General features: G+C 39.1%; 2 non-coding genes across 2 annotated transcripts; one reads left to right on the top strand and one right to left on the bottom strand.

Moving 5' to 3' along the window:
• Nucleotides 1-570: 570 nt before the first annotated feature.
• Nucleotides 571-650, bottom strand: LOC116527986. The gene has a single exon (XR_004258808.1). It is a non-coding gene; the product is annotated as a small nucleolar RNA SNORD74 (small nucleolar RNA).
• A 282-nt stretch (nucleotides 651-932) lies between these two features.
• Nucleotides 933-1036, top strand: LOC116528107. Its single transcript, XR_004258856.1, has one exon. It is a non-coding gene; the product is annotated as a small nucleolar RNA U13 (small nucleolar RNA).
• The last annotated feature ends 8583 nt before the right edge of the window (nucleotides 1037-9619 follow it).

Genomic DNA, 9619 nt, shown 5'->3' with positions numbered 1-9619 from the left:
TATGAGCCACTGTGCCTGGCTATGTTACTAAAACTTTCTGAATTTCAGATTTTTATCTATAAAATGAGACTGTCCACAGATATAGGACTGTTTTCTTTCTTTCTTTCTTTTTTTTTTTTTAAAGACAGGTTTTCACCATGTTGGTCAGGCTGGTCTTGAACTCCCGACCTCAGGTCGCCTTGGCCTCCAAAGTACTTGGATTACAGGCGTGAGCCACCATGCTTGGCCAGGACTGTTGTAAAGATGAATTGAAATAAAATATTTTATTTTAGGATGCTTTTGGTTATAAGAAACAGAAAACTCCATTCGAAATTTAGTTCAATGAGAAAATTCACTATACCACATATTAAAAATTTCTAAGGAAGACTAATTCCAGTATTGGTTAGTTTAGTGGCTCAAAAATGTTATCTAGAATCCAGAATCTTCTTTCTTCTCTGCCATGTTTGGTGTGACAAATTTTGTCCTTTGCCAAGCCATCTGCTCTTATGATCACAAAATGGCTGCTGTAATTCCAGACATCACATGTAGCTGCAAGAAAACGAGTGTGCTTTTTCTCATGTCTCTCTCTCTCTTTTTCTGTGAGAGTCATTGGTATTCATCTACACTCTCAGATGTCTCTACTAACACAGGCTTCATCAGAGGCATCACATAGCTCTTTTTAAGAGCATGAACCCTTTCCTTTTGGAATCTCTTCTTCTGCTCCCACCCCCCAACCATGTTATACAGTTTTGTCTAATTAATCACTGGCAAGAGGACTGGAACCACCCTGCAGATCTTAGACCAATCAGGTTTTACTGCTGTGGAAACTTGGGAGGAAGTCTCCTTCTGTGACACTTGTGAGGAAATATGAATGCTGCTAGTTCAACACTGGACTTCTTTACCACAGAAGGAGGGGAGATCTGTTGGGTAGGCACTTACAAAAGTATCATGTGATCTTTTTGTAGTTCATAAGCATGATAATTGGACTTTTAGGCTCATGTGTGAGATGTACCTCCCTGAAACCTTGTTATGATGTTGACACATTACCCGTCTGACATGAACTTTCAAAAAAGTTCTAAAAAAGAAAAAGGACAAAGAATAAAATAAAATTTAAAAGATCCTACAGAATATGTGCCAAGTGCCCTGCATAGAGCCTGGCAGCTGCGTGAGCTCTGTTCCCTTCCACCCATTTGTATGAATGAGGCGAGGTGGCACATTTTGATTAGTTGTTTCCAATTATGGGTTGTTTTAAAAAAAAATATATTGTGATGCCTTCATGAAACCCAAAAACTCAATGAAAAAACAATAAGGCTAGAAACCCTGGAAACCACGTCTCAGGCCATTTTTTTTCAAGAGGGTTGTACAAGCCTTTTTTTTTTTTTTTTCTTTTAAAGATAGGGTCTCACTATGTTACCTAGGTTGGTCTTGAACTCTTGGGATGAAGCAATTCTCCTGCCTCAGTCTCCCAAGTAGCTGGGACAACAGGTGTACACCACTGTGCCTAGTGGTTTTGTAAGTCTTGCAAAACAACTTTAGTTACTTAAAAGTACTTGGTGATATGCGAGCAAATAAACATAGTTTTCAAATACGACATTCCAGGCAAGCTCTTGATTATATAACCAATGTTTTCAATGAAGTCCTAGTAAAATTAAGTCCCAGATGTGTCCTTATTGCATCTATGGAAATAACTATATTGGTATGAAAAGAAGAATATTCATTAAGTGTTTCCAGGTTCTTGAGAGATTAGGCAGAGAGGATGTGATAAATTTACAATTGTTTCATTTCCATTTACAGAAACAGAGTCTACTAAATTGTTATGGGTTATAGATAAAAAAGAAAGGGCTTTTGTATCTATCCTGAAAATAGCATATTAAAACATCAATAATCTCGCAGCTGGAGATGCTGAGGAAGAATAAAAATAATTTTGTAAAAAGAAAAAAAAATCAGTAATATTCCATCCCCCCCGACAATAAACTACAATCATTCTTCATCAGTTCATTTAGCCCTATATAATTAATTCTTCTTTCACTGGATCTCGGGTTAGCATTTTCATGAATCCATTTGTTTCTTGCCTACAGTTCTGAAAATCCTTAGTTTGCTGGTATGGTCTCAAAATTGTTTAAGTGATGCCATTAGCAGCACATACCCCAAAATACCCAGCATAGTCCTTTTCCATGGGTCTCTGAGACAGTCCTTTGTTGAAGAGGAAATATTTTCAAGGAAGAATCAGAGTAAAACAAAAAACTATCTGTAGATGACAAAAGGCTTAAAATACTGTGGTTAATTTAGTACTCATAATTTTCAAAAGCAAAAGTTCTGATAAGAATTTATTCCAATAAAAATGCAACTGATAAGAAAATTTGGTTGCTTCTGTGGCATGCCAAAAAAAAAATAAAGTCAATTCAAAAATAATTTCAGATAACATAATTATAAACATAATGATTAGCCCTATTTTCAAAGAAGACAGACTAGGTGCGGTGGCTCACTCCTGTAATCCTAGCACTTTGGGAAGCTGAGGCAGGCGGATCACCTGAGGTCAGGAGTTTGAGACCAGCCTAGCTCTCATGGTGAAACCCTGTCTCTACTAAAAATACAAAAAAAATTAGCCAGGCATAGTGGCACACACCTGTAATCCCAGCTACTCGGAAGGCTGAGGTAGGAGAATCACTTGAACCTGGGATTCGGAGGTTGCAGTGAGCTGGGATCGCACTACTGCACTCCAGACTAGGTGACAGAGCGAATTCCATCACAAACAAACAAACAAAAAACTGCACAAAGAAGAGAACATTACATCTAATGTATAAAAATGGGTGAACGTAATCTTTACAGAGAAAAAAATCTGGAGATATAACATAATAATGCTGAAACATAATATAACATGAATTTGCCAAGTAAAAATCTAACAAAAATATATCAAGAATATCAAGTAAAGAGAGTCTTTGGTCTTCAGTAGATCTTAAACATCTGTTTATTAGTAAAATTCTATATGTGATGTTAATCTCAATTGAAAACCACTACCCTAGAAGACAGTAGATTCAAATTAAGTAAGTAAAGCTGTGATCAGGTTAACACTTAGAAAACAACTGAAATTGGGCCAGGCAGAGTGGCTGTCACCTGTAATCCCATCACTTTGGGAGGCTGAGGCAGGATGATCACTTGAACCCAGGAGTTTGAGACCAGCATGGGTGACAGAGTGAGATCTCATTTCTATTAAAACAAAATAACTGAAATAATGAGTGATAACACTGTAGTGTCATTGTCTACTATGGCAAAGCAGCACTAGAGCCCTAATAAGGAGAAGTGTGTCATCGACAGCAAGGACACTGCAAATCTCTGTGAAATTCCCGTATAGCATACAGTTTCTGAAACATACCAACAACATTTAACCTATACCAATTTAACCTAGGGAAGGCTGAGCATCTCTTCTGATTTGACAAGTCTTTCATGTGGCTTATTGATAGTAGCCCAGCAAGTAAACCTAATCATTTCTAACACCTCTCTTTTTAAAAAGCTAAATAATAAGTCTTTGTGATTTTCCAGGGGCCCCCTAGGAAATCTCAAAATAGTTTTAGTAGAAAAAAAAACCTGAAAGCTTCATTTTATTTTATATTTAGAATTCCATTTTAGGGAGGCAAGAACCAGACACTTTCAGGCAATTTGAATACTTACGAGAGGAATCTGATCTAGGTGTCTAAAAAACTGTTTGGGGGCTGAGTACAGTGGCTCATGCCTGTAATTCCAGCACTTTGGGAGACTGAGGGAGGTGGATCACCTGAGGTCAGGAGTTTGAGACCAGCCTGGCCAACATGGGGTGAAACCCTGACTTTACTGAAAATACAAAAATTAGCCAGGCGTGGTGGTGCATGCCTGTAATCTCAGCTGCTGGGGAGGCTGAGGCAGAAGAGTCACTTGAACTCGGGAGGCGGAGGTTGCAGTGAGCTGAGATCCCACCATTGCACTCCAGCCTGGGCAACAAGATTGAAACTCTGTCTCAAAAGAAAAAGGTTTTGGAAGCAGGCTTACGACCTTTCTCTCCAGTCTGGGCAACAAAGTGAGACTCCATCTCAAAAACAAACAAACAAACAAACCCCAAAACAAAAGAAAAACTAAAACTAAAGTATTTGGCTCCATATTTCTAAGTGACAATAAGGATTTAAAAAGTAAACACAGAAGGTAACATGAGTGTAAGGAGCCTTAGATCTTTCCTAAGTGAGGAACTTTTGTTTTCTTAAATAATCAAGGACATAGTAAAGTCAGCATAAACCATTGAAGGTTATTCCAGTAAAACACAGAATCTTTGCTATCTAGGCCGATTACACAAGAAAAACAAAAAGCCCTTCAGATTACAGATGAAGGCAATAAACAGTAACCAAGGGAACAAGTCTGTCAAAATTGAGCAAAACTTGACATATTTCATAGCCTTTCAGACTCATTGCACAAGCCGTAACCCAAGGCAAACAAAATTATGAGAATAATGAATCAATGAAACACAAATTTATAACTTCTATAATCTTAAGTATTAAGTAGAAGTAATGGTAGCTTGTTCAATCAATAAACCTGTTGAAGTTTAAGAAGAACATACCCAAGTAGAATTAAAATACTAGCTTGTAGGCTGGGTGTGGTGGCTCACATCTGTAATCCCAGCACTTTGGGAGGCCAAGGCAGGTGGATCACCTGAGGTCAGGAGTTTGAGACCAGCCTGACCAACATGTCAAAATCCTGTCTCTACTAAAAATACAAAAATTAGCCAGGCGTGGTAGTGGGTGCCTGTAATCCTAACTACTTGGCAGGCTGAGGCAGGAGAATCGCTTGAACTGGGGAGTTGGAGGTTGCAGTGAGCTGAGATCACGCCATTGCACTCCATCTTGAGATAGAGCAAGACTCTGTCAAAAAAAAAAAATACTAGCTTGTATTATATTTAATGCTGATAAATCAGAATTTAACTAGCTAATCTGTAGCTGTTTTTATTAAACCAAAATTATTTAACTAGTCTTGGTGCTGAAGATTTACTTAAGTCATATAAACTTGAAATATTAAAACATTTCTGTGTTACTTTCTATAAAATTTACATTGAAAATATTAGAAGTTCAATTTCCTTATTTTCTAGCAATTCTAGGAACAATCAATATAAGCACTTATTTATCTCTATAAGCTAATCAGAATAGAGCTCCTCTAATTTCAGAGATTTTATAACCCAATTTATTAATACCAACGAGAGGTGAATTATTACATGAGACTTAAAGCCCTTTCTGAATTACAGAAACATAAGCGTGGAAACAGACAGAGGGAGCTTATAGTTTTAATTCCAGATTTTCAGGTATGAGTCAAAGTAAACATACATTTATAAAACTTATCAGTCAAAGAGCTTTTTCCCTAGTACGTATTGAAGGAGAACAGAGTATACCACTCCAAAATATGCTACTTTGGCATAAGAATTATTTTGAGCTGAAGATAATTAGAAAATAGCTGATACAGGAAAAAGGTCCCTTCTGCTTAAAAGCAGGGCATACATGTCCCCTTTTTGTAAAGTTGTCTCCCTCTTCTATATGAGGAAGAGAACTCCTGGAGACAATACTTGTCACTGGAAACTCTTATCTGTATAATAAACCTTACTAAACAACCCTTACTTACCATACATTTCCTCATTTCCTACTCACCTCCCCATCGTCATTTTATATACTCGACCCTGCAAGAAACCTCAAGCCCTCTTTCCTTGGTCTAATCTTTTCTCCATACCTTATCTTTCTTGTTAAGATGATAGCTAAGCTCCAAATTCTGGTCAGGCAGTGGCTCATGCCTATAATCCCAGCACTTTGGGAGGCTGAGGCCAGCAGATCACCTGAGGTCAGGAGTTCAAGACCAGCCTGGCCAACATGGCGAAGCCCATCTCTTCTAAAGATACAAAAAAATTAGCTGGGCATGGTGGCAGGAGCTTGTAATCCCAGCTACTTGGGAGGTTGAGACAGGAGAATCACTTGAACCTGGGAGGTGGAGGTTGCAATGAGCCAAGATCTGGCCTCTGTACTCCAGCCTGGGTGACAGAGCAAGACTCTGTCTCAAAACAAAAAACAAACAAACAAACAAAACACAAATTCTAACCATCTCCTCAAGCCACATTTGTTTGTGAACTCCTATGTGTGCAAATATACTTAATTAAATTTGTTTTTTTCTCTTGTTAATCTGTCTTTTGTCAGATTATTTAATTTATAGGGTCCCGGACATTTAACCTAGGGGGAAGGAGGAAAAGTTTTTCCTCCCTTACAGTTTAAACTCTTTATGGTTTGCATTCAAAATATAAAAGTGAACAAGCCGAAAAGACTAACAAACTAGATTTTCCATCATCTCTTACCCAAAAGAAGCAAGTTCTACATAAACTGTTAATTCATTTGCAGAGATCCTCAAATCATCTGAATCACAAAACCAAATTCCCAACCAAAAAGGCAAACAAACTAAATTCTCTGGAGACTTTTACCCAACAGAGACTAGATCTTTATGCCACATTTACAAAGATCATCAAATGGTCAGACCATAAAACTGATTCTCAATGGGGAATAATTTACTGGCTATAAACAAACAAAAACCTAAATTAGTATGGGCAAAAATAAAATTAGAAAAACAGAGTCAACAAAGTTCTATTGTTCACTTTGTGTTACTTGACCTCATGAATCAAGAAAAGATATTTCTGTGCTTCAGCTGGCCATGTGTGCACTTCTCTGTGGATGAAGTAGACCTGGCTCTGGTCAGCAAATCCACAGGGCATCTTGGTGAATCCTCCAAAACTGTTAAAAGGTAACTTTCAGAGAAAGGTATTAGGTTGGTGCAAAAGTAATTGCGGTTTTGGTCATTGCTTTTAACAGCAAAACCCACAATAGCTTTTTCATCAACCTAATAAAATCATGATTCTCATATAGATATAAAAATGAACATGTGCTAAAAAATTTATTTTGCTCATATGATACTAGAGAATAAGACAGATGTTATAACTGGTGTATTTGTTTGCTTGGGATGCCATAGCAAAATATGACAAACTGGGTGGCTTACACAACAGAAATGTGTTCTCTCACAGTTCTGGCAGCTGGAAGTTTGAAATCAGGGTGTTGGTAGGGTTGGTTCCTTCTGGGAGCTTTGAGGGGAATCTGTTCCGTGTATCTCTCCCAGTTTCTGGTGGTTTGGTGGCAATCCTGAGCACTCCTTAGCTTGGAGACATATCACCCTATCTCTCACTTCCTCTTCAAGTGGCATTCTTTTGTGTATGCATGAAGAGGAAGGTAATTTGTCTCTGTGTCTAAATTACCTTTTTTTTTTTTTTTTCTTTAAGGACACAGTCATGTTGTATCAGGGCCCACTCTCATGGCCTGATCTTGATCATCTACAAAAAGCCTGTTTCCAAATAAGCTTACATTCCTAGGTACTCTGGGTTGGGACTTAACTCCAATATATTTTTTTGTTGTTGTTGTATTTTTAGTAGAGACGGGGTTTCACCATGTTGACCAGGATGGTCTCGATCTCTTGACCTTGTGATCCACCTGCCTCGGCTTCCCAAAGTGCTGGGATTACAGGCTTGAGCCACCGCGCCCGGCCATAACTTCAATATTTTTGAGGGTAAGAGGACACAATTCAACCCATAACAACTGGTTCAAAGGAAAAGTCAAAACAGCACCGATTTTTTACAAGTAAAGGAATGCTGAGATGAATTGCAAATGGGGGCAAAACTGTTTTATCCATAGGGGAAAGATAGGGCCAGTGGGAGTCAACTAAATCACTACCAGATAGGACAGAAGTTATGTATCTATCAGTTACGTACAACTTACAAAGATTTACAAAGTAGCTCAAAGATGATAAACAGAGCTAGAATCTCATAACCCAGAAGGGTATGCATAAGTGATGCATTGTTTTTTATCAAAACAGATTCTTTTTTCTATGCAACTATTAATCCATTTATTATTTTTTTTCCATGGATAAAGTGGTTTGAAAATCTGCTCTCCATTAAGTGGTCCATTAAATCATGCGCGTGATTCATTTTCTTGGCAAACTTATTGAGGCTCCAATTTCTAGCCCTGCTTCCTGTAACATTGGGTGGGAGGTTTGGCAATGTTTTCCTTAGTGGGGCTGTTGGATACTTGAGGACAGCAGTTCCCTCTGTCTAACAAGGTGTTGCAGATGCTCTGTTTATTCCCTGCTAGATCTCCTCAGACAGGTAGGAAACCAGGCAGAGAGAAATAAAGGAGACGGCCAGGTGCGGTGGTTGATGCCTGTAATCCCAGCACTTTTGGAGGCTGAGGTGGGCGGATCATCTGAGGTTAGGAGTTCAAGACCAGCCCAGCCAAAATGGTGAAACATCCTCTCTACTAAAAATACAAATAGTAGTTGGCTATGATGGCAGGTGCCTGTAATCCCAGCTACTTGGGGGGCTGAGGCGGGAGAATCGCTTGAATCTGGTAGATGGAGGTTGCAGTGAGCTGAGATGTTGCCATTGCACTCCAGCCTGGGTGACAGAGTCAGACCCCAACTCAAAAAAGAAAAAAAAAAAGGAGAATCATTATGGGGTACCAGATTCATTATTACAGCTATAGGAGCTGCAACTCCAGGATGCAGTGAGCCCTTTTCAGCACTATTTATTTATTTTTTTTACCTTATCTAACACTTTTTTATTATTGCTTTGTGTTTCCCAGAAGAATGGAGGCCTGGGGAGGGGAGGTAGCTGAGTCTTCCTTGTTGAGAAATCTATGTCCGGCACCCAGATGGCTGGGAAGAGAGCACCAGCTCTGGGTAGCGGGGGGAGGGCTGCCCTGCACCCAGAGCTTCTCAGGCGCTCCTTGAATCTCAATTGGGTCAGCATTGTGTTTACAACCCTCAGTCCTCATACCTCAGCCTCCAAAATGCATTGGGTATATCATTTTATATTATTTGCTGGGCCTGTTGAAATTCTTCTCACAGCTATGTGGGCAGGAGAGAATAGGGTTGATAGAGACAGAAACAGGTGTGCAAAGTGCCTATGTCTTTAAAAAATAAAACACACTTTGGGAGGCTGAGATGGATGGATCACCTGAGGTCAGGAGTTTGAGATCAGCCTGGCCAACATGGTGAAACCCCGTCTCTACTAAAAATACAAAAAATTAGCTGGATATGGTGGTGGGTACCTATAATCCCAGTTACTTGGGAGGCTGAGGCAGGAGAATCACTTGAACAGGGGAAGTGGAGGTTGTAGTGAGGCAAGATCATGCCACTGCACTTCAGCCTGGGCAGCAGAGTGAGACTCTGTCTTAAAAAAATAAAAATAAAAAATAAAACACAAGCATGAATTTCAACAGAAAGCCTTTTAGAGACTTATAGATTCAGGGCCTCAATAAGGAAATGTCTTTTTCCTTGTAAAAATAACTTTGGGAAAGATAAATTCAGGAATTCTCTTCCCCATGATTCAGATTCCTAACATTCTTTGGTATTTTCATTATACAGTTGCCTTTTTTTTTTTTTTTCTGTATTGCTTTTTTTCCAGAAAGAGAAAACCTTACTGGAGAAAGCCATGCCAAGCCTGAGAATGTTGAGTATCCCAGGCTAAGCTCAGTAGGGTCAAAGAGCTTTCCCGTAGAACTTCTGTCTGGAATGGCTGAGGCCAGGTTCATGGGCTGAGGCTGACATT

The sequence above is a fragment of the Sapajus apella genome, unplaced genomic scaffold (assembly GCF_009761245.1).
Source record: "Sapajus apella isolate SASKATOON/1434 unplaced genomic scaffold, GSC_monkey_1.0 scaffold2, whole genome shotgun sequence".
In the NCBI taxonomy this organism is placed as follows: domain Eukaryota; kingdom Metazoa; phylum Chordata; class Mammalia; order Primates; family Cebidae; genus Sapajus; species Sapajus apella.
The sequence above is the reverse complement of the archived record's forward strand: the minus strand, read 5'-3'. Positions and strand labels throughout refer to the sequence as shown.